This window comes from Prionailurus bengalensis, chromosome B4 (genome assembly GCF_016509475.1).
Source record: "Prionailurus bengalensis isolate Pbe53 chromosome B4, Fcat_Pben_1.1_paternal_pri, whole genome shotgun sequence".
Classification (NCBI taxonomy): Eukaryota; Metazoa; Chordata; class Mammalia; order Carnivora; family Felidae; genus Prionailurus; species Prionailurus bengalensis.
Window position 1 is genome coordinate 123,301,464 of NC_057358.1, and position 25,116 is coordinate 123,326,579.

A 25,116-nucleotide genomic window follows, 5' to 3' on the forward strand; every position below is an offset into this window, starting at 1 on the left:
AACAGCAAAAACAACAATACCAGTTGAATATATTTTGAGATGCTGTCATTGGTCAGGAGCTGAGTTTCATCCTTCGTACGCATTATACTGGCTGAAGTCAAGACACACTTGTGGTGCCCCGGAAAGGCCTGGAAACCTGGTAACGCTGTCAGGTTCTTGTAATCTAAAACCAGTCAAGCAGAGGCAGTGCTGCAGGCTTACCCAGAGAGCCAAATAAAAAACGTGTGCCATTCAGCTCGGGGGGGAACTGAGGAAGACAGCATGGGAGAGCTGGTGGAAATGGAAATGAATCATCTTCAGGCAGCAGCTTCAGGATGTTTAAATTTGCAAAGTTAAATCACCCAAGCTTTTTTTTGCAAGTAAATCATAATAAAGAAGTAACTCAGTGTTAAATGAATGGAACTACCATTGTATTAGAAAATAGATACATTTGGGAGAAATTAACATAAAGCCCAACTGAGGACACTTAGAATCCAGGGATTCCTACACAAGTGCTTCTAATTCTAAGCAAAGATCTTAGAAAAAAAAAAGTATTATTCTTTAATTCACCTGCGTGGAGCCCAAAATGACTTTCCATTTTTGCTACTGTTCTTAAGGTAGTGGGTATTTTTCTTCCCTTTTTAAAAATTCACCAATTTCACAAATATGACCTCGTTTAAATCTAACCCCCTTTTCTCTCCAGCCCACAGGTCACACGAGAAGACCAGGAAGGAAAAAAAAAAAAAAAAAAAGATTTCAGAAAGCACAATTTCTTTGAGGAGTCACTGTGCCTGCTGCAAAATTATTCGAATGAAAAGGTTTTCTTTTCGGAGGTAGAACGACAATTAAGGTCGACCTCCTCCGTTCAAATTAAAAAAGAGAAAAAGGAGTGTAATGAAGAATCTGACTCCTTCCTCTAATTTTACAAGTTCAATGGTAATCTAACCGTGCCATTCATTTACAGAAACCATTAATTTTACTATGTGGCTCAAAGTAGTAGGCCTCAGCTTTCATTCTCTCGCTTCTCCCCTCCCTTACTCTTTGTGTGTGCACCTGTTCGGGCCACTTTAGCATCCCATTTGTAAAACTTTGGATAATCCTCTGGAACTAACCCTGGTGTGATAATACTTCTGTTATTCAGCAGCCTAATTACAAAGGACAACACAGATAAAACACTCCAGTCCTATTTTTAATAGCTGGTTTGCCAATTTCTCCAAGCTCCAGAGAGAATGGTCTCCAAATCTTGCTGGATTTCAATTTAATCTGAATTTGTTCACCACATGGAACTCCAATACCTCAGAGCAGACCTTTTGTTGTTAGACTTTTGGACAACTCACGCCTTCTCCCACCTCTCCTCCACTTTGATAGTCACGTTAGGAATCTGTCGGCTTTTTAGAATATAGTTTAACAATATAATCGGAGCATTTTTAAGCATGCTCCATCGTCCTTTGGAGACAGATGTTGACGCCCTGCAATAACAAAACAATCAGAGAGTTGGGGCTGGAGGCACGGAAGAGTTACTTTACTCAATTAAGCTACGTGAAAGATGAGATAGTCACACTTCTTAATTTCACGGATTCTTCTGAGGGCAATAGCTTCAGAATGGGAGTTCAGTACAGAAAAATGTGTCTAATATTTCTTTTCTGGTTTAAGATGGAAAAAAGAGAGGATTATTTCTAATTCATGACAAACCTAAGGAAAGGATCATTACTTCAGTACAGATAAGCCTCCCAGCATCTGGGTACTTAACTCGACTTCTTTGATCTAGAAATGAGCCTGGAGATCTGACAAGAAGAGCCAGTCTTGGGAGTTCTGGGTACTTCCTGGTCAGCCAGAGAATATCCCCAAATTTTGAGGGATTGACTAAATCTCCCCCACAAAACATGTTTTGGGGGGTTTCAAAGGGCACCGAGCAACTGAAGGGCAACCCCTACCATCTTCTTAATCCCTTGATTTTGAAACCCCGAGTAACTCAAGGGAAATTTAATACATATGTTTCTGATTCGCTTACACTGCTTCATCAAAACCGTGTTGCGTAAGAGCTATTTGATATCTAAGGAGACTTCTCAGTCTTTTTTCTAAGCCTTTTATTTGGCTTCAGGAAATCACATTTTCTTCGCGTTCAGCAGGACTGGAAGCAGGGAGGCCTAGATTTGGTTCTAAAGGCACTCACAAAACCAGCAGAAGTTTGGGTACTGGCAAAATAAATTGCTCTGCTCTGTTACAGAAACAGACAAGTGAAAATGCTGACGAGTGAAAAATTCAAGGATATCATCTGAGGTGGGACACCATAGGTTAATTTCATCTACTTTGCCATTTAGTAATTTCATCAACACGTACATTTCTGCTTTGTAAGAGACTAATTGTAGTGGATTAAATGACAGAAGACTAATAAAAACATTCATCACATTTTGCACATGGAAAAATATGTCATAGACTAAAGTGATTCCGAGTTTAGTCCAAAATGACACTGTAACTTGTTGAAAACACTACTATTCTGAGTCATATAATGAGTTCCTGGGTCATGTGACACTGGTGAAAAATATGTAGGAGAAATTACGTAGAAGAAGAGACATTCCCTTTAGATCATAAGAGAATCCAGTAATTATGGAGGATAATTTGGTGCTTTAGGGCAAAAGTTTAGTTTGAAATTTGAGTTTTTGATCAATCACTGACATTTTCTAGAAGAGTTAATAATAAATTAGTAACATCAAAGTAAAGCCAGTTATCTGTGAGTGGTTTATAATAACATACTGGTGTATAATCACAACATTTACTGAGCACTTATGGTTCAGGCACTGTGCTAAGTGCTATATATAAATGATTGCATTTAATTCTCACATAATCCTATGAAATAAGTGCTATTATTTAGTTTTTAATGTTTATTTATTTTGGGGAGAGACAGAGAAAGGAGGAAGTGAGAGAGAGAGAGAGAGAGAGAGAGAATGAGTGGGAGAAGGACAGATAGAGAGGGAGACAGAGGATCTGAAGTGGGCTCTGTGCTGACACCAGTGAACCCGATATGGGGCTCAAACTCACGAACCACAAGATCATAACCAGAGTTGAAATCGGATGCTCAACCTACTGAGCCACCCAGGTGCCCTGGATGCTATTATTTTTACACTCATTTTTTTTCTAATGAGTAAAATGAGGTCCAACAATTTAAAGGGAAAAAAACTATCGGGTCAGGTATGGCTATTTCAATCATCTCTTACATTAGTGCGATATATTTTTTTCACAGGACGTGATTAATATGCTCCATTTTATGAATAATATAATATTTGCGCATAACTACTCTAGGTAAAGTAAGGAGTTGGATGTTATGAACTAAGACCAGGTATCATCTCAGTTACGACAGTCTTAAATGCTGCAAGCCGCGTTTCGTAGCCTTATTCTTGTCCAGCTGATCTTTGCCAAAATGTCCCTCCTTGCACTAGCTGGGAAATGTATCTTATTTGTCTAACGCTTCCCCAGGTCTGACAGTTCTTTGATCCTTAAGGAACATGGCAATTGGAAGGAGACTCACAAACGAGTTAAATTTTCCCTTAAGGATGACATAAGGAGTCCCAAACCTAGAATGTTAGGAGAGAGTCAGTGCCTCAGTGGTACGCTTCTGGGAAAGTGGAAGTTGAATTCTAGAGGGTACATTCTACCTACACTTTTCGTTGTTGTTATCCAACTCCTAGCACAGTGCCTGGCAGGTAGCAGGTCCTCGGCAAGTTTTTGTTGAAAGAGAGGATGAACACATGACTAAATAAGAAATAGACGTCTTCGTATTTCCTAGCCACGAGGTGGACATCAATAAAAACACATATGAGATGGTTTGTGATTTGGGTCCCTGAGGTCTCTGCTTCCGTGTCAACTCGTATGTGGAGAGTTAACTCTGTTAATTCTGTTAGCAGCGTGAGAACTACCCCTTTCCTTTTGCATCCAAAGAAGTACTAGGGTCAAGAGTTCTGTGGTGGAGTTTGTGATAGCCACCTCTCAGGTGGCCCCTGGTGATTCTTTCCTCCCGTATTTTTGCTCCTGTGTAGTCCCCTCCCATGCTGAGTAGGGCTGACCTAAGAGCCAACAAAATGTTGAAGAAAGGATGTTGTACGACTCCTAACACTGGGTCATAAAAGGCATCGTGGCTTCCACCTTGTTCTCTCTTAGGGAATTGTGGGAAGCAGTCACCTCGTGTGAGGACACTCGGGCAGCCCAGTACAGAGATCTCTGTGACGGGACAGTGAAGGGTCAGTGGGACAGTCACGTGAGTGAGTTCTCCTCAGAACAGATCTCTCAGCTCCACAAGCTTCAGGTGACTGCAGCGTTGGCTGACATCTTGACAACAAACCCATGCGAGGCCCTGAGCCAGAAGCACGCACCTCAGCTGCTCCTGAGCTCCTGACCCACAAAATCTGAGTCCAAAAAAAGGTCTATTATTGCCCTCAGCTGCTAAACTTTGAGGTAAGTCCTTTGTCAGCGATAGCTAATACAGAGTCATATCGAGTGACACGGAGTTGTTGACTCGGACATTTAAGAAAATAAATATATGATATCATGTGGTACCTCGTTCTATTGCTTATCTTTTTCGATTTGTATTGGTCCATCGCAAACCAGTCAGTGAGACTCCAATCTTTCATATAAGAATTAGGCCTAACGGTATCTTTTCCTAGTGATGTTTCACATGGTCTCGGTGCAATTTGTGGAGATTGTGTGTGTGTGTGTGTGTGTGTGTGTTAAAGGTCCCTAGTAAAAAAAAAATTAAAAAAAAAAAGGGGGCACCTGGGTGGCTCAGTTGGTTAAGCATCCGACTTCAGCTCAGGTCATGATCTCATGGTTCATAGGTTCAAGCCCCACATTGGGCTCTGTGCTGGCAGCTCAGAGCCTGGAGCCTGCTTCAGATTTGTTCACACTGTCTCTCTCTGTCTCTCAAAAATAAATAAATGTAAAAAAAAAAAATTAAAAAAAAAGTTCCCTAGTGATTTCAATTCATAACGAAAATAATTCTGAGACATCATGAAAATTGGATCCTGGTGTCAGGTTTACTCTGTGACAATGGTCAAGACATTTTAGCTCTCTGCATTGTAAAATTGAGAATCTCTTTTAGCTAAAAGTTTTATGAATAAGATATAGCGACCAAACAAAACCAGGCCTGACCATGGTGATCGGCCACCCTCGGACTTAAAATGTGGGTACTTGGAACGTCAGCATGTCCCTGATGGACACAAAAGAGGTTTTGGTTTAAGGTGAGCACGTGGGCAAAAATACCCCAAAAGTCTCTGGCACGTAACTGCCATCACTCACTGCGTTAGAAGGCAGAGCAGCTGCCGTGGCTCCCAAACAACAGCAAGGTAGCAAGTCGTCAGTGTAGACAAACTACTTGGAGATTGCCTACCAACACCTGAAGTTTTCATTTTCCACGGCTTGTTGGGCGAGAGTGGGATCTGATGTGCGAGGGAGGGGAATACACGCGTTCCTGGCATCGGCCCGATTTCTCAGCTCCGTGGAGGAACCTGTCTGCCCACACGAGACACGAACGGCAGTGGCACCTTGTGACATCATGTGGGATGTGGGGGGAGGCACAGTCACCACTAAATTAACTGCGTGTGCCTTGGGGAGTTTCAGACAATATGAAGGCCACCTATAAGAAGCACAGACTGAAATTATTGTTATATAGGCAGGTCGAATCCTTTCCCCGACACTAACCGGATGTATGGCTTTAGGTAAATTATTTAGTTACTTTAAGTGTCATTTTCTGTAGATGGGTCTACAACGAGCAGTGTCTACCTTATAGGGGTGTTGAAGGATGTAACAATCCACGTAAAGCATCAAGCACAATGTCTAGCACACTGTGCCGTCTAAATGATACCAATACCATAATAACTATTATTACAATTTCACCCTTGACCCAAGTGGTTTGAAGAAAGGCTTTGGAAATGGGTTTTTTGGTGGGGAGATACCTAGGTTTCGACCAGGAGTTATAGAATATTTATAAATCCTGTCTCTAAACCAGACCAGACAGAAGTCTTTCACAACAAGCCAGGCAGAAAGCTAAAAAGCCACGTATGATTTGGGGCAGACTTATTTCACTGGGACCAATGGATAACTTTTGTTCCTGCAAGGGGAGGGCGCTTCCTGTGAGAGACAGTAATGTCATTATTCATGCAGTAAGCCAGCCCACTTCAACTGCTGATCTTCATAATGCCTACAAGTGTAATAAAAAAAAAAAAAAGAATACAAAAAAACCACTTGCTTCCTTTTTTATGAGTATTGACATTCTTGTGCAGTATTAGGAGAGCTAATTTAGCTTCCAGTTCTAAGAATTTTTGAATCTATAGCCAGTAATTATTGGCATTCAGAGGTACAAAAGAGGAAAACAAAGCTTGCAAATTCTAGCACATTCATGTGGGATTGGGAGCTGAATTAGGATCCTCACACCCCATTGAATGATCAGCCCCCCTATTAGAGCCTTATTAAAATGGTAATGATTATATGCCAGCTATAGGCAGGCAGCCGCACCTGTCAAAAACTACCCCGATTATCCTGTTCATTGAACTGTCTGGCTCTTGAATCAGTGTCTCAGGTTTACTTCTCTGTGAAGTTTTTTTTCCCCCGGTTTAAATAAAAAAGGATACAAGAACAGATATTTCTTTGGGGTCACAGAACGCTCTCAGAGTCCATTATATCTTCTACTTATTTTCTGTTTTTGTGTCTGGTATGGCAATATGTTAGGGGAGCTGTCCTCTTTTTGGTTTGGGATAGAAATAGGAGAAAGAAACAGAACAAATGTAAAGTTTCATCCAAATAAAAATTCTAATGCTAGTAAAAGTGCAAATCTAGAATTAATCTGCAAACTGGGATTATTCGATTGTCAGGCACAAGTACGGTGATCAAGGCATAGATTCTTGTTACTGGTGCATCGTTTGACAAGCCTAGAGATCTGTTGTCCTTTATTTTCAAGACTTTTGGGGCTGCCTTCTACCTTCTGCCTTTAAAAACCCACTGAACAATAATGTGTTTCATTCGAAATCACGTTTTCCCCTAAATGAACCGTATCACTCATTGAATGCACGGTGTTGGGTTTTTTTTTACAAGATTAATTCTGCCCTTCCTGGGAGGGAAAGTGTCTTTTAAAGTCTTTCACCTAGTGGTGTGTCAAATTCCATACTTTAAAAGAGCATCTATGAGAGAGGGCACTGAGGAGTTGGATGTCATCAATAGGACTTGTGACAGATGCTGTAATGGTAACTGGTCAGAGCACGGGAGGAGAAGAGTCAATGCACAAAGAAAAGCAAATTATTTTTTGCTTGTCTTGTTTTTGTTTGCTAGAGGATGGCTTCCTCTGATTCTAGCATTTCTTGGGGGACATCAGGAAGGATTTTGGTTTCCTACAGTAGCTACTGGCCTGCAGGGATTCCTAATACTTCTCAGCCACGAGTCCAAGCCATCGGAGAGGAGAGCAGGAAGCACATGAGTTTTTCCTACCATCTACCTTTTGGTAGAACTTCCCCCTCCAGGTTCTTTGAACATGTAGGAAGCTCATAATAGAAGGAATCTCAGATTCTTTTGTTAAATTGCAGGAAGAAAGACAAAATTTGAATTTAGGATTTTGTGACCTTCCCTTAGCCAAGAGTACCTGGGGTTTCCAGTCACTGGGATATTATGACACGAAAATACTCACAGCAGGGTCTGTTAACCGAAATCTTAATGACACTGAGCTGCAGCATCTATGACTGTAACAACAAAAGAATGCCTTTTTAAAAATGTTTTTAATGTTTATTTATTTTTGAGACAGAGAGAGACAGAGCATGAGCAGGGAAGGGGCAGAGAGAGAGGGAGACACAGAATGTGAAGCAGGCTCCAAGCTGTCAGCACAGAGCCCAACGCGGGGCTCGAACTCACGAACTGTGAGATCATGACCTGAGCCAAAGTCAGACACTTAACCGACTGAGCCACCCAGGGGCCCCAAAAGAATGCATTTTTTACAGCAATTCACAACTCATCTGAGACATTCTTTCTCCAAATGCTATTTATTTATTGAATGACTTCAGTGAAATGTATTCTCCTGCCTCCCCAACACCCACCACCTCCTACCTTGCACCCATCCGGTCAGTACTGATTGAATATCATGAAGTACCAATGGAATCATTCTCAAGTCTTTGTTGCCACCAGTTTTGAAAAAGGTTGTATTATGGGATAATTATAGATTTGTATAATTGGTTACTGTGCAACCAAGATTATTACAGGGATGTCTGAGTAGCCAAATCCTGTTTACAGCCCTCAAGCCCCTTGACCTTGTTCTAATGAACAGCTCTTGCCTCTCTGTCCAGAACCACTCAGCCTGACGCCTTTGTGATGTGTCACCATCTTGGTTCTCCTCCTATTTCCCTTGTCTTTTTTTCTTTTTTTAAACATTTATTTATTTTTGAGACAGAGAGAGACAGAGCACGAACGGGGGAGGGTCAGAGAGAGAGGGAGACACAGAATCTGAAACAGGCTCCAGGCTCTGAGCTGTCAGCACAGAACCCGACGCGGGGCTCGAACTCAAAGACCGCGAGATCATGACCTGAGCTGAAGTCGGCCGCCCAACCGACTGAGCCACCCAGATGCCCCCCTTCTCTTTTCTTTCTACATCTTCCGTCTTAGCAATTTATCTTCTCCTGTGATTCCTTGTGATCTCCTCTAAAAAGACAGCCCCAAATTTCGACCTCAAGTGGACACTTCTGTGGTCGTTCATTCCCAACACCTGATCTCCTCTTCCCTCGAGAATGTCTTATGAGTCCCCAGCTCAGCTCGACTACTTCCAAGTTAGCTGTTGTTAAACCTGCTCCTGTTTCTGTAGCATTTTCCCCTGCTAACCGGTCACCAATTGGTCATCAATATTCAAACTCTATAACGTCTTCCAGCAGGATATTCTGATGAACTAGAGTGTCACCCCACCCTCTCTCACACCCAGTGCTTTTACACATACATTTTGTCTTACAGAGACCACCATTCACCTGGCAGTAAGGAGATGTCACGGAACAAAAAAATCTTGGGTCTTCAAGTTCAAAACCAAGACTCCAAGGGAACTCATTCTGTAAACACTGAATTTGAAGCAATTTGTGGTAAATTCCAGCCCCCCTATCCACATCAGCTCAGTAAGGATATCTTAGGTTGAAGGGAAAAATGATCAGACCAGAGGGGTAGTAGGGAAAGAAGTCTGTGAGCTCTAGGACAAGGAGACCAGGATTGAGCACATTGAGGATTTTCACAGCTTCCACTCCTTTGGATGTCATCCTTAGCCAGTCCTGTGAGCCTTGGAGAGCTGAGCCAGTGCTCAGGTGGAGATTCATCTCAGTGCACAGTGTACATGGCCATGCTGGCCAGCTCCATTAGTGTTTTTTCATGATGGCATCTGGTGCTCATCTATGGAGAGTAACCAGCAGAAAGGACTTGGGACTTAGGACATCAAAGTCCTAAATGACTCACTGTGACCTACTAACTTACCGTTATGGGCAACCTCCTATCCCTGGCTTTGTAAACCTCTCCCTGCCAGCTATCCCTTGAAGCGGAGAATGGGCTCTGTCCTGCATATTAGAGAGAGCATGGTGGCGTGAGAGGAAAGGTTCCAAGTGTTCCTCTTAGTCAAGGCTGTGGTGGGAGAAACAACCCACCCCACGATCTCTGAAATCTGTGACCTTATTTCAACTTTGCTTGTCACTAGCCTATATGAGGTCTTTGTTACCGCCTCATTCATGCTGTATGTCATTAGTTTTTCCATCTGTCTTGCATACTGGGTCCCTTCAAGTTAGTTTACTGCTGAAACACCATGAGTGGTCCTCCATTTCATATTGAACCGAGTTCAAATTACTCTTACGTCTTATCTACACAGGTACTAAAAGCCAGTCTTCCCTCCCATAAGCTTTAAAGGGACCATCCATTCCTGGCTCTGTTTGAGTTCATCGACAACAGAGGTTCCTTCTTATCTCAACAGATTTCAGTTCCTTCCACTCCTGGAGGTCCGTGTAATTCATGGGTCCTTTCCCCGATATCATCCTTCTACAGCAAAAGCTAGAAGTCATCTCTTCCTCCTCTGATTCTCCACAGTGCTTTATTTGCACCTTTTTTTCTGGCCCCTTTACCTGTAAATATTCCATATGTACGTATTTTGTTTACCTCTTTGATCGTACATCTCTTGAGGGCAGGAGCAAATTATGTTCAGCTCCAAAGAACCCAAGGTTGGCTTTGCCTGCTGCATAAAATTCAAGATGCATACTTGTTAGAGGAAATCTAATTTTTTATTAAGTATCTGTGGTTTGTGCTATGCATCTGGTTGGACTGAGCTGTTAGTGTGTTCTGAAGGCACTTCATAGTAAAATTGTTTAATATTCAGTGCAAAAGGTGAAAAAAAGTAGAAACACTCAAAAATCAGTCAGGTTAATTTTATTACTTTGTGGACTGATTCATATCAACGTTCAGCAAATTTTCAGATTATGGCATTTTATTTTTGCCTTGTGCCCCACATCTTGAATTCTTTTTGACTCTACTCTTTCACAGCCCAGGATCTATCAGAACATCCTTTCAGAAGCCCAGACATTCTTACCACTTGTACCACTACTTTGATTTAAGCTACCATCAACTGTGTGTGTGTGTGTATGTATATATGTATATATGTATATATATACATACACACACATATACATAGTATATACTTATATAATGTATAATATATATAATTATATGTTATACATTATCATATCATATTATAATCACCATCACCTAGATTACTGTAATAACCCCCTAATTGGTCCTTTGCCCCTACAGTCTAGTTGAATACAACAGCAAAGCTGATTCTGTTAAAATGTAAGTCAGATCATGTCACCCCCCCACACAAAAGCTCCAGTGGATTCCCATCTCATTCAGAAGAGGCACAGTGTTTTTATAGTGATTTACTTGGCCTTACCTGTTCAGCCTCCAGTCCTGCCTCATCTGTGACCTCTTTTCCTGTCCCTCCATTTTCTGATGGCTCCCATCCAGTCACACTGGGGTCCTTGCTGGTTCTTGAAAACCCCAGATACTCTTGTGCCTTAAAGTCTGTGCCTGATTGCCTCTCTGGCTGCAATACCCTTCTCAGATTTCTACGGGACTGACAGCTCATTTCCTCCAAGTCCTTGTGTGGATGCAAATAAGATCTATTCCCAACAACCTTGTTTAAAATTGTAGTTGCCTGAGGACTCCTGACTGCCCCCCCATTTATCACCTTCCAACATACAACATAATTCACTTATTTTATTTTCTGTCTTCCTCCACTAGAATGTAAGTCCCACAAAGACAGATTTTTGTCTGGTTTGTTCAGTGGTATATCCTAAGACCATAGATTGACTTCTTTTTTTTTTTTTAATTTTTAATGTTTATTTATTTTGAGAGAGAGAGAGAGAGAGAGAGACAGAGACAAAGCATGAGCAGGGGAGGGGCAGAGAGAGGGAAACACAGAATCTGAAGCAGATTCCAGGTTGTCAGTGCAGAGCCTGATGTGGGGCTTGAACTCATAAACTGTGAGATCATGACCTGAGCCAAAGACAGAGGCTTAACTGACTGAGCCACCCAGGTGCCCCTACTTCTAATATATAATAGCTCTCAATAAATATGGAGTAAATGAATGGTACTGTGTTAGACTTAGAAGGGAGGTCTCTACAGATTCTCTGGTCTAGCGGTTTCTCATTGGGGGGTCTCTGAAAGTCATAATAGCATCTCTTAGCACTTTCTATAATTTCCAAAAAGTCTAATAAAAACAAACACTTGCCCATGATAAAACTGTCTAGTTTCGTGGCTCCCAAACTGTGCTAAAGACGAGGGTCATCATCTCTTCTCATCCCTTTTATATTACTTCACCAGGCTTTCCCCCTAGGTCTATGCAGAGTCTGTGGAGGGATTTTTGAATACGTTAGATTTTGGAAGGAAAGTGATCACTCTGTGCTCTAGTGAAGAGTGTACTTTTCCTCCCCTTGTCGTGTCCTTTGGACACGGCATAATTCTTGGAACATACTCGAAAAACGCATGCTAGGTTGAATTATATAGTGACCTTTCCACATATAGACAATAGTTCTTAACTCAGATGTATGCTGATGATAATTAATCCGACAGGGAAGTCAGAAAAACTGCCTAGTTCGCAGAAGGAAGGAATCAGTGCTGGTTAATGTGTCAACGCGTTAAAAATTGAGTGGGTTGAACAGGTGTGCTTGGAGATGACTTTATTTCACAGAACTTCGTGTGAAATGCTAGAAAGAATGTAGCTGTAGAAAGTTATATATAGGTCTCTTAGTTAAGAGAAACGCTTGATCAAGAAGTCAAAGCCTTTAACACTTTTTGTGTAGCTTATGTGTTAGGACTTGAGGATAAGGATATTTTGAATTTCATCCTAGACCATAGAAACACCAGTCTTGGGGCGCCTGGGTGGCTCAGTCGGTTAAGTGTCCGACTTTGGCTCAGGTCATGATCATAAGGTTCATGGGTTCAAGCCCCGTGTAGGGCTCTGTGCTGACAGTTCAGAGTTTGGATCCTGCTTTGGGTTCTATGTCTCCTTCTCTCTCTGCCCCTCCCCTGCTTATGCTTTGTCTCTCTCTGTCACTTAAAGGTGAATAAAAGTCAGAAAACAAAATTAACAAAAAAAGAAACACCAGTCTGATTGACCAAATCCAAGTCAGCAATCTCAGAAACGTGTTGAGTTAGTAGCCATAGTATCTAGAGTTGTACATAGAATAGTTTCAAAACTGAAAAATGAGAAATGCAGAAAAATGTCTGCATTTTGCTCTCCACAGATGGTCCCCTGGCCAACATAATTTTCTCTCTCATTTTGATGATATGGGCTGGAAAATGTCTCAACCAAATTAAGCTAATGGAGGTCAGTGTGTGGTATGTGCCATTAATTTGAAAAACAAGGAGATAGAGGAAAGACAAGGTAATGATTTGTGACAGGGGCCCCAAATTTGATTTAAACAATTCAATTACCCTTTTTAAAGTCCCCCAAAGAAATGTGCTGCAAAGCTCTCCATTCCCCACCCAGGCGGGCAGGGACACAAAAGCTGCTCTTAATAGCAGTTCTATATTACTTACTCTGCGACAAAAACAAAACAACCCCCGACGTATTCTATTGTAAAATATCAGAGGTGGTCAGGTAGTGAAGGGCTGTTTTTGCAGGGCTTGGGGAACAGAGGATGGCATGTGCATGAGAACAGGCAGGGTACCCTGCTAGGGATGCTGGGCTAATAATGTTGCCAAAGTCGCTGTGGTATCCCGAGAGACTTATTTAAGGGAATTTCCATCTGCAACAGCCCAAAGATGCAAAATAAACTTAAATTTCAGCCCTGGCCTCACAATGGAAACCAATGGAAGGGTGTACTCTTTTAGGGACACCAGCTCTAAAAAGAAGCTTGAACCCTGTTTCAATGGCTCTCTAGCTCCCCTAATCTTGGGTAAATTGGTTAGGTTTTCTCCGCCTCAGTTTTTTTCATGTGCAAAATGGAGATTATGGTAAGTCTTATCTCAGAGGACCCTTAGAAGGATTAAATGAGATAATTCATATAAAGTATTTATAACCAAATTGTGCTTGTGAAGGTCAGAGCTAACCTACTATGGATGCTAAGGAAACTCTTTTAAAAAGCAAACCATGAATAATGCATAGTTCTTTGTTTTTCTTATTTTAATAGTGACAAAAACACTTCAAAGTCTGAGTTCTTAGCCATCATCTGGGCACTGCCTTTCAAAACCCATCCAACTCATCTCTCACCATAACAAGGAGCAAGGGCCGTGTGCTTAACCTTCTATAATTTGGAAAAGAGAGAGCAGTCTCTGATCAAAGGGGAGATTGTATCAATTAGATAGGTTTATCTACTCAAGGGATATATATTCTTTTATTCCTTCATCCACAGAGCTAAAACCCAAGTGTGAGACCACTGTGACTGTGTGAAAGTGCTATGTGAGATAAGACCACAAAAAATTGTTCAGTATCTGAAACAGAACACCTTGGACGTATTTCACAATTTGTTATTAAGTACACAACCTTTGCAAAGGGCTGCGGCTACACCACTCCATAGAAGGATTGCACACCATCGTGTTGCCTTATATGTTCATGGAATTCATGAAAGCAGCCAGATGGGTTTAAATGAGCAAAGACAGTAGTCATCAGTTTGTATCTGGCACATAGTAGGTGCTCAAGTATTGGAAGCTACGGTGACAGTAACAGATGTGATGGCAAAGAAACTGTATCTTTTTTTTTTTATTTTTAAAAAAAATTTTTTTTTTCAACATTTATTTATTTTTGGGACAGAGAGAGACAGAGCATGAACGAGGGAGGGGCAGAGAGAGAGGGAGACACAGAATCGGAAACAGGCTCCAGGCTCTGAGCCATCAGCCCAGAGCCCGACGCGGGGCTCGAACTCGCGGACTGCGAGATCGTGACCTGGCTGAAGTCGGACGCTTAACCGACTGCGCCACCCAGGCGCCCCAAGAAACTGTATCTTAAGAAGAAAACAAAAATAATTTGGAGACGCGCTGTCTGTCAGTTACAACATGGATATTAAAAAAAAAAATGTGCTCATCCTACTGCAAACATTCTGATCGGGAGGTGATTTTTATCTTTTATATCCTAAAGTCCAAAATTGGCAAGGTATTTGCAAGTAAAGTCGACTGGATGTAACATTCCAAAAATGTTGAACAGGCTGATCACTTTTTGTGGTACCACTACGTTGAAAACACAGAGGCATAGATTCCCTTTGTTGATGACTTGGTGACATCGATTCTTATTTCAAGAGATAATTGTCGCTCATCTACTCACCTGTATGTTCTGAGTCAACCAAAATAAGCAAGAAGTAGAAACAGCTTTCTAGAAGCTGTCAGGGTAGCGGGGATGCAGACACATTGGTTTTAAGCCAATAACTTAAAAATCCAGTAGATCTCAACTAGAAAAGAACTATATATATGAGCATCCAGAAGCTGGACACGATAGGCATACAGCGGCTTGAAGGCTGAGTTGAGGGGCTGAGGATCTTTATCGTGTTGACCATTGCCTACTTTGTCAAACACAAAATAAATTACAACAGACTTTTTGGGAGAACTCGGAAAGAACTGGAAAAGATATTGCATCCAAACACAGGAAACTCTATTCTTTCAGCTAAAACATAATGCATTTCCCCCAGTGGTATGAAGGGCTATATCTGGAAAATCATTTTTAGTGCTTCTGTATTTCAGGAAAATGTGACCAATGCTTAACCACCTAGTTCAGGAAAATGTGACCAATGCTTAACCACCTAGTTAACAAAACGTTGCACAAATAGGAGTATCACCTTTCTTTCTAAAAACCTATAATAAAACTTAAATGTTTACCTGACATTTTAGACAACTTTCATTTCTGTGTACTGGGAAAATAGACCAAATTACTCAAGAATAAAAAACATATACATCCTTTGAGTAGAGAAACCTGTATAATTGGTGCAATTACCCCTTCGATCAGGGGGTTCCCTCTCTTTTCCAAACTCTAGAATAGTTTTGTTGATGAAATAAGTTACCCGATCCTGCCACACCTGCCAATTTTCTCTTACGCTCATAGTATGTTCTTAGCCCGGTTCTGTAACTTGCGTGTGATTTTGGTTTCCTCTTAGATAAGGAAATCAGACTTTGGATGGCTGTGCTGTTCAGATTCCCAAGGCAGGAGGGTATAGGCCTGGTGTCCTGCCTCTGGAGCCACACATGCCATGCCCACAGGCCTGGCCCAAACTTTGGCGGGCAGTCTCGCCCGCAGAATCGGTGAGCTGATGATGAATGGCTGTGAAGGCTTTGTGATTGCTCAGGCTCCTTTGTGGGACCGGACAATGGAGGAGGACACAAGTCTGGCTCAGGAGAGCAACGGATAAAACTGCTGGGCAGGATGGCGGGCTCCCGCCGACACGACCACTTGTTGACATTGAAAGGATTTCACAACAAGTGAGCAGAAACAGAAACGATTCTGTTCCGCGGGGCTATTAGTTGCAACGTGTGGCACCGGAGCGGTCACTCCCGATGTGTTTCCCCACTAATGAGCTCTGAATGCCCATTAAACTGGGCTGCTATAGGCCCAGAGCCACCCGGACAACGGCATGCATGAATGCCTTCCCCTGTTACTATTGGTCGGCCCAAGGAAGGAACAACTGGTATCACTCAGATTTAACCGGAGTTGACAGTACAGTTAAATGATCATTAATTAGAGTTTGTGGGCAGATAAAGGCTCAGAGCCATTTCTAATGACAAGATAGGTTAGTGTAACTCACTCGGGAGCATAACGCGGTCTGGTCCTGCCCTATTTCTTGGGCCATGTGGAGGGGCATCCATGGGATTTTGGACAGGGTAAAATAATCTATAGAAAAGGGTGGGGGGACGACAAAAACAGAAAGCTTTATAAGATATAGGTGGTGGTTTAATGATAAGGAATACCTCAGAAATAATGCCGGGAACTGAATTCTATTGTATATATAAAAAGCCCTTCATCAAGGACGTGATGGCGTGGTAGGAGGTGAAAAAGACTTAGCTAGAAAACCAGGCTTGAACTTTGGCTTTAAAATGTGTTTGTTGAATGACTGTCGGCGACTTTTAAAACTAAGGAATCTCCATTTCCCCACCTGTAAAATGAGAATAATCATCACCCCAACTTCATAGGGTTATTGCAAGGATCATAGGAGGAAGAAGCTCGTAGATTATGTTGAATCACACAACTGTTGGTTATCTCTCACTTTTGAACTACCTTCTTTCGGCACAGGTATGACATATCCAGCAGGTAGGTTGGTCTATCAGGGTAAAGAAAGGTAAAAACAGTCAGTGAAAGGGCAAATTTAAAGTTTGTTTTCCATATATTTTATTCTGAGAGGAATGATTCAAGCTACATAACATTTCAAACTACCTCAAGAGAAAAATCAAGCACTCTCTTAGAGGTATTTTCCCTAGTTGTTCATCTCATGATATCTCCTCAGAAATAATGGCAATAGAGCTGAATGAAGAACAACATGTCATGACAGTCATACTCATTGGAAGATTAACATCTTGCTCAGAAAATAAGAAATATTTTCATATACATCCTTGACATCAATCACTGTTTCCATACTGATAACCTATAAATCTCTTCCTAGAACTTCATCCGCTCTCCTAAGATCCAGATGTGGCACCCAAGCTTCCTTCTTAATTAAATGGATACTTCCCAGGATTCTTAAACTTCATATTTCCATAAAAATTAGCTTTTGCTGGGGCGCCTGGGTGGTTTGGTTGGTTAAGCGTCCAACTTCGGCTCAGGTCACGATCCCATGGTTCATGAGTTTGAGCCCTGCATCAGGCTCTGCCCTGACAGTGTGGAGACTGCCTGGGATTCTCTCTCCTTCTCTCCCTTTCTCTGTGCCATTCCCAACTCGCACTCTCTCTCTCTCTCTCTCTAAATAAATAAATAAATGAATAAACAAAACAAAATAAAATAAAGTTAAAAAAAAGTTAGCTTTTGCTGTGTGATAAACTTCTTCAAAACTTAGTCATTCAAAACAGTAACTATTGGGGCGCCTGGGTGGCTCAGTTGGTTGAGTGGCTGACTTCAGCTCAGGTCATGATCTCGCAGTCTGTGAGTTCGAGCCCCGCGTCGGGCTCTGTCCTGGCAGCTTGGAGCCTGGAGCCTCCTTTGGATTCTGTCTCCCTCTCTCTCTGCTCCTCCCCTGCTTGTGCTCTCTCTCTCTCTCTCAAAAATAAATAAATGTTAAAAAAAATTTTTTTAAAAACCAGTAACTATCAATGTAGCTCATGATTCAGCGGGTTGGCAATTTGGACTGGGTTCAGCAGGGTGTCTGTGCTGGTGTTGGCTGGACTGGCTTATGTATCTACGTTCGACTGTTCAGTAGGGTGGGCTGCTGGTCCAGAATAGCCTCGGCCAAGGTGGCTTGTCTCCACTGCACACGATCTTCCATCCTATCGTTGGCCAGCCTAGGCTCACATGGGGCTACATGGTTCCAAAAGAAAGAGAAGAGATGTTCAGAGCTCTTGACTGGAACTGGCACATGTTCCTTACTCTGCATTCTTCTGGCCAATGCTAGTCTCAAGGCCAGCCGGGATCCAAGGGGTGGGAGAAAATGTTGAGTAAATTCCATGTCTTGGGCCAAAGTTTCACTGCAAAGAAGTATGGATACATGGGGAGGAATTAATATGGCCATTTTTGCTGATAATCCCAAACTGAACTTACGTTCCCAGTGAAACTTTCCTCACTCCTGTTTTTACCAGTTTGCTTAAAGCCATCAAGCCCCACCCAAAAACTTTAAGGTTATTCTGGGACATTCCATGCTGACAGTTAGTGGGTGGCTGAATTGTGTTTTGTTACTTGCTTGATAGATCTTTACTCAATATTCTCATCATCTCCATTCTGAAAGACTCAGGATGAATATAGATTCTTCTCATTTTTACCTGGACTATTCTCACAACCCAACTGATGTGTTTTCAGGGTTATTTTCTATATTAGTCTTCTATGGCTATGTCACAGTTTGCCACAAATTTAGCAGCTTAAAACAAGACCCATTTACTATCTCAAAGTGTCTGTAGGTCAGAAACTCGGGTATAGGTGAGATGGATTCCTTGCTGAGAGTCTTACAAGATGTCAGTTGCATTATTTTCCTTTCTGGAGCTCAGAACACTTTACCAAGCTCATGGGGCTGTTAGCAGAATTTAATTCCTTGCAGTTGCAGGACAGAGGTCTCTACTTTCTCACTGGCCATCAGCATGAGTGGCCACCTGTTGGTCCTATTACAAGGCCTGCTCTATAAACACAGGAGTTTGCTTTCTTCCACGTCAGTAAGAGCGCATCTCTCTGACTTCCATCCTTTGTCCATCCCAGTACGCTAACACAGAATCTTATATACGATATGACTAACTCACAAGAATGACTTGACTTATCCTTTACACGTTCTTCTCACTCAAGGGTAGGGGATTACACACGTTTTGCACACCTGCTCCCAGGCAGTGAGAATATTGGGGGCCATTTAGAATTCTGTCTACTATACGTCCTCCAAAAGCAGCCATCTCATCAGAATACAGATTGGATTATGCCACTCCTTGGCTTTTAATCCATTCATGTGTTCTTATCACCTAAAAGGTAAACATCTTCCTTGACAGATTAAATCTTTCCCTTGAAAGTCTTTCTCACATAAGCCGGGACACACAGAAAAGACTCTCAGTTTAGAATAAGCTCAAGTCAGAGACACGGCTAGACCAGCAGGCAAGTGGCATGTATATAAATGGCTTGAACTCAAAACATAGCATCTGTTCAGTTTTGAACTATATTTAATCTTGGGACCTCTGGACACTAAAAAGTAATCAGAAGGAAACTGTGTGGGCCAAATGGGTTTTTCACTCTTTTTAAGACTCTGGAGAATAAAATAAATACACTGCATACAAACATGAGCTGGCATTTACTAGGAATAAATAAGCAAAAACCATTTGCGATAATGTCTAAAATCTATAGCGTTACAGTTATTCAACAACATAATTAAAGTTTGTCAACTGTACTCAATCTCACTTAATAGCTCACATTTATCATGTGGTTGCTCTAAGCCAGGTGCTGTGCACTTGCTTCTATGCAGCATTTCATTTCAACTTTATAGCAAATGCGATAGATATGATTGGCTCCATTTTTTGGATGAGGAAACTGAGGCAAAAGGAACGTAGGTAGAGCATAGCTAATAAGTGACAAAAATGATATTCAGATATATATAAATGAAGTCACATGTGAGTACTTTCAGTTCCGGAAACATGATAGATGCAGTGCAAAGGGCCCCTTCCCAGACTACACACACACACACACACACACACACACACATTGAATAAAATATAACATGGTTACTTAAATACACATGAATTCAAATAAAGAAAGACAAACTCCCAGATACCAGAATGAAGAGCCAGAGTGAAGACTGAACAAATGAGCATGACAGTAACCAAGGGGGACGCTGGATGTAGAAATATATTCCAATAGCTAGGAGTTGGGGGTGTTCATGTTCATGTAGGGAAAGAAGACTGAGGTGCGGCCTTTGGCCTGCCCAAAATGTGCAGCTGGAGCTGAAGCATGTGCAGGATGTTCTAACCCTGAGGGGCCTCCCTCACCAGGCAAGAGTGGGGAGAAAACCTCTACCCACAAGGCCGTGAGGGCAGCAGGGATGTTTGCCTCTCCTTGGGGCTCTAGCAGAACAAAAGGCTCCACCTTTCCCATGAAATATCAAAATCCACGCCTGAACTGCCTGCAGGGATGGCTTGGAACGTACGTCTCCATGCTGTGCTGGTGCTGAAGGCAAAGAAACACACATGAAGATTTGTCTTAGACAGAAACCGGAAGCAAATGAATATGCTCATTATCCTCATATGTAGAGACGCTTCTACCTTGGCTCGTGGGACCTGGCAGGAAGAAAATACAGATGAAGATGAATTCATAGTGAAAAATGACCAATCACACAAGGGAATGATCCACTATAAGGGAGAGGCAGCAGACCCAATAAAGAGCAGACGAGCAGCTCCATAATTTCAGAACTTATTGTAATCTGAAGCTTATAAAACAGGAAATAAAAAACTTAATTTTAAACATAGACTGAAAACTTAAACATAGTTAGATCTGAAGAAAAATTGAACGGAAGTGCCTGCAATTTAGTATATCTTATTTAAATTAAAAACTCAATATACACACAGCAGACTAGATCCAAGAAGCAAAAGTACAGATGTGGAGCTACCTACGAGGAAATTACCCAGAATGCTATACAGAGGGATGAAAAGATAGAACATGTGGAAGTTATTGGGGTTTTTTTCCTTTTTAATTGAAGTATATTTCACACACAGTGTTATATTAGTTTCAGTACAATATAGTCAGTCAACAATTCTGTACAATATAGTCAGTCAACAATTCTGTACATTACTCAGTGCTCATCTTTTTTTTAAATGTTTATTTGTTTTGAGAGAGAGAGAGTATGGGTGGGGGAAGGACAGATAGAGAGGGAGACACAGAATCCAAAGCAGGCTCCAGTCTCTGAGCTGTCAGCACAGAGCCCGATGTGGGACTCAAACCCACAAGCTGTGGGTCCTGAGCTGAAGTCAGAGGCTTAACCTACTGAGCCTCCCAGGTGCCCCATGTGTCCTCTGAATCTTCTATATCCACATGTGAAGTTTGAAAGGAATGTTAGTGACAGGAAGGATAGAACATAGTGATATAACATTTCAACAGACATTTTGGAAGAGGTTTGAGAATGGAGAAGACAATATATTCAACGTTCTTTCCAAAATTCATTAGAAATGTGAAACTGCAGACCGACAAGCCACATTAGTACCAATTGGGACAAAAAGAATGAAGTCGTATCTGATAAATCATGATGCAATTGCAGAGAAAACTTATTTTAATGTTGCCATAGGGCAAAAAGACTGACAAGACTCCCCAGCAACAAAAATAGAAGTCAGAAAATGATGGAATAATGTCCAGCTTTCCTAAAATTCAAGAATGAGGATGAGTTTATCGTCTGTAGACCTTCACCGAAATAAGATTAGTAAAGGGTACACCTGAGTGAGAAGGAAGCTGAAACTGAAGGGAGCAGTGTGCTCCAGCAACAGTGGAAAAATAAAATACCAAATGCGAGGGCAAATATGAACAAACGTGCACTATTTTCTAAAAAGGGGTAATTTTAAAGTTATAATTCCATACTATTTGGCAATGGAAAAGAATGAAGTCTTGCCATTTGCAACAACATGGATGGAACTGGAGGGTTTTATGCAAGCGAAATAAGTCAGTCAGAGAAAGACAGATATCACATGATTTCACACACATGTGGAATTTGAGAAACTTAACAGATGACCATAGGGGAAGGGAAGGGGAAAAATAAGGTAGAGAGGGAGGCAAACTGTAAGAAAACAAACTGAGGGTTGATGGGGGTGGAGGGTTGGGAGGGAAGGAGAATGGGTGATGGGCATTGAGGAGGGCACTTGTTGGAATGTGCACTGGGTGTCGTATGTAAGTGATGAATCACGGGAATCTACTCCTGAAGCCTAGGCTACCCTTTACGTTAACTAACTTGAGAATTAAAAAAAAATTTTTTTAATTAAAGTTATAATTCCATAGTTTTATTTTTATAATTCCACAGCTTTATAATTCCATAGTTTTGTTTTAAAACTAAGTTAAATTTTTTCTTTAAATTAAAAAAAAACATTTTAATATTTATTTATTTTTGAGAGACAGAGACACACACACACACACACAAAAGGGTGGGTGGGGGAGGGGCAGAGAGAGAGGGAGACACAGAATCTGAGGCAGGCTTCAGGCTCCGAGCTGTCAGCACAGAGCCTGACACGGGGCTCAAACCCACGAGCCTTGGGATCATGACCTGAGCTGAAGTCAGACACTTAATTGACTGAGCCACCCAGGTGCCCCTAAAATTTTATTTTTACGTAAAAATAAAATTTATTTTTAAAATAAAACTATGGAATTATAACTTTGCAACAGTAACATGAAATGTAACATGCGTGATCTAAACTTTTTGTGTCATTAAGAAGAAATGCAGAAATATTGTTAAACTTCAGACTTTGTGAATAGAGTTAAAAATTGTGGGTACCCACTAAAAGTATTAAAGTAATGTATATGACTTCTAAACATTAATGGTGGGAAAAAAAGAAATAAGGAAAAGTCAAGCAGGAAAAGAGGAGCAAAAATAGAATGCATGGGGAAAATAAAACTAAAAATTGAACAACAAAAAGAAATCATATGTATCATTAATCACAACAAACATGAATTTGTCAAACTCCATAGTCAAAAGACTATGGAAGATATACTCAGATTGAATAAAATTATAAAATCCTAAGGCGGTTTCTAGGAGATACTATTGAAATACGATGATGATGAGAGATTGAACATAATGTGAAGGAATAGTATTTACCAGGAAAATATTAATCAGAAGAAGGCAGGTGGGAATGCAAACTGGGGCAGCCACTCTGAAAAACAGTATAGAGTTTCCTCAAAAAGGTAAAAATAGAACTACCCTACAATCCAGCAATAGCACTACTAGGTATTTTACCCAAAGGATACAAAAATACAGATTCGAAGGGACACATGCACCTCAATATTTATAGCAGCATTATCAACAAAGCCAAATTATAGAAAGAATCCAAATGCCATTGACTGATGACTCAATAAAGAAGATGTGCTATATACGTACAATGGAGTATTACTCAGTCGCCAAAAAGGATGAAATCTTGCCATTTGCAATGACGTGGATAGAGCTCGAGTGTATTATGCTAAGGGAAATAAGTCAGTCAGAGAAAGACAAATGCCATATGATTTCACTCATATGTGGATTTTAAGACAAAAAACAGAGGAACACAGGGGGAGAAGAAAAGAGGCAAACCAGAAAACAGACTCTTCATATTACAGAACAAACTGAGGGTTACCGGAGGGGATGTGGGGGTGGGGGAACGGGTTAAATGGATGATGGGTATTATGGAGGGCACTTGTGATGAGCACTGGGTGTTGAATGAAGTGATGAATCACTAGGTTCCACATCTGAAACTAATGTTACCCTGTATGTTAACTAACTGGAATTTAAATAAAAACTTGGGGGAGAAAAAAGAAGACAGTGTAGCATTGTCAAAGGGAATGCTAAAAGTAAGTAATGCTAAAAAGAATAATTTATCAGAAAACTATGGCAATCCTGGCCTGTAAGAACCACACCATCCAGATTCACACCATCTAAATCTGCAATCAGATGATGACAAATTCACAGGAGAAGCTGAGAAACTGATAGGTCAGTTAAGCAGACAAAATAATTGGCAGAGTCACAGAACATTTTGAAAAACAAAATAAAAACTCCTGAATATATCTCTTGTATATTGAAACATGGAATCCCAAAATTAGAGAACAGTATCCTTTTTAAGCACACAGTGGACATTTTACGAAATTAACCATGCACAGAGTCACAAAGCAATTGCCAAAAAGTACTAAAGAGTCAAAGTGCCGGTTTGATTATTTTCTCTATGACATAGATAAATATTAAAAAACAATAATAAGATTATGGTCACAAACCTCTCATGTATTTGGAAATTAACAAAATGTATTTTTAAATAGTTTACTGGTTAACAATGTGTTACTGAAATGACAAAATATTTAAAATTAGGTGACAATGAAAACACTATGGTTTAAAGATTATGAGATGGAGCTGTACAATACTTGGACAACATTTATGAGCTTAAAGACATAAATTAGAAAGAGAGAGACATTAAAAATGAATGAGTTAAGCACCTAAGTCAAGAAGTTAGAAAAGAGCAACAGTGTAAACTTTAAGTAAAAGAAATAATAAAGAAATGTGTTAATGAAAAGAAAAAAGATAAAGAACGAACAAACCAAAAGCTGTCCTACTGCAAAGACTAATAAAATCATTCTCTAGCATGACTGACTTAAAAAAAGAGGAGAAATAAACAAAAAAAATTGGTAAGTTTAAAAGGACAAATAAATACAGGCAGAACCTTTTGTAAAAATATAAAGTAAAAACAGCTCAATGCCAATGATTTTTTAAAATTACTGAAATGAACAATAGTCCAGGTAAATATTAATTACTATAATTGGCTAAAGCAGCACTAGATGACATGAGCAGATTTATTTATAATCTTCGTACAAATTTGCTCTACATCCAAAATTTCCTTGTTATAAAAAAGAACAGGCCAAGAAAATTTTACTGGGGAGAATTATCAAATCTTCCAGGAACGGACAGTGTTGTGCTATATCAACTGTTTCAGAAAACAACAAAGAAAAGAAAGTCCCCTAAATAATCTCATGGGGCTAATAAAATCTCCATGGCAAAAGCAGACAAACCAGTATTAGGAAGAAAACTTACAAGGCACACTCATTCATGAGCATATATGCAAAATCATAAATGAAATAGCAAGAAATCGAACCCAACTCTGTGTGTGTGTGTGTGTGTGTGTGTGTGTTAGAGAGAGAGAGAGAATGTGTATGTTTATATGTTGATATCATAAGAGGTAAATATGACAATATTAAAATATTGTTAATGTGGTTTATCACATGAACAGGTTAAAGGGCAAAAAACACATGGTAATTTGTATAAATACAACACAATCATTATTTTAAAAACTTTTAGCCAA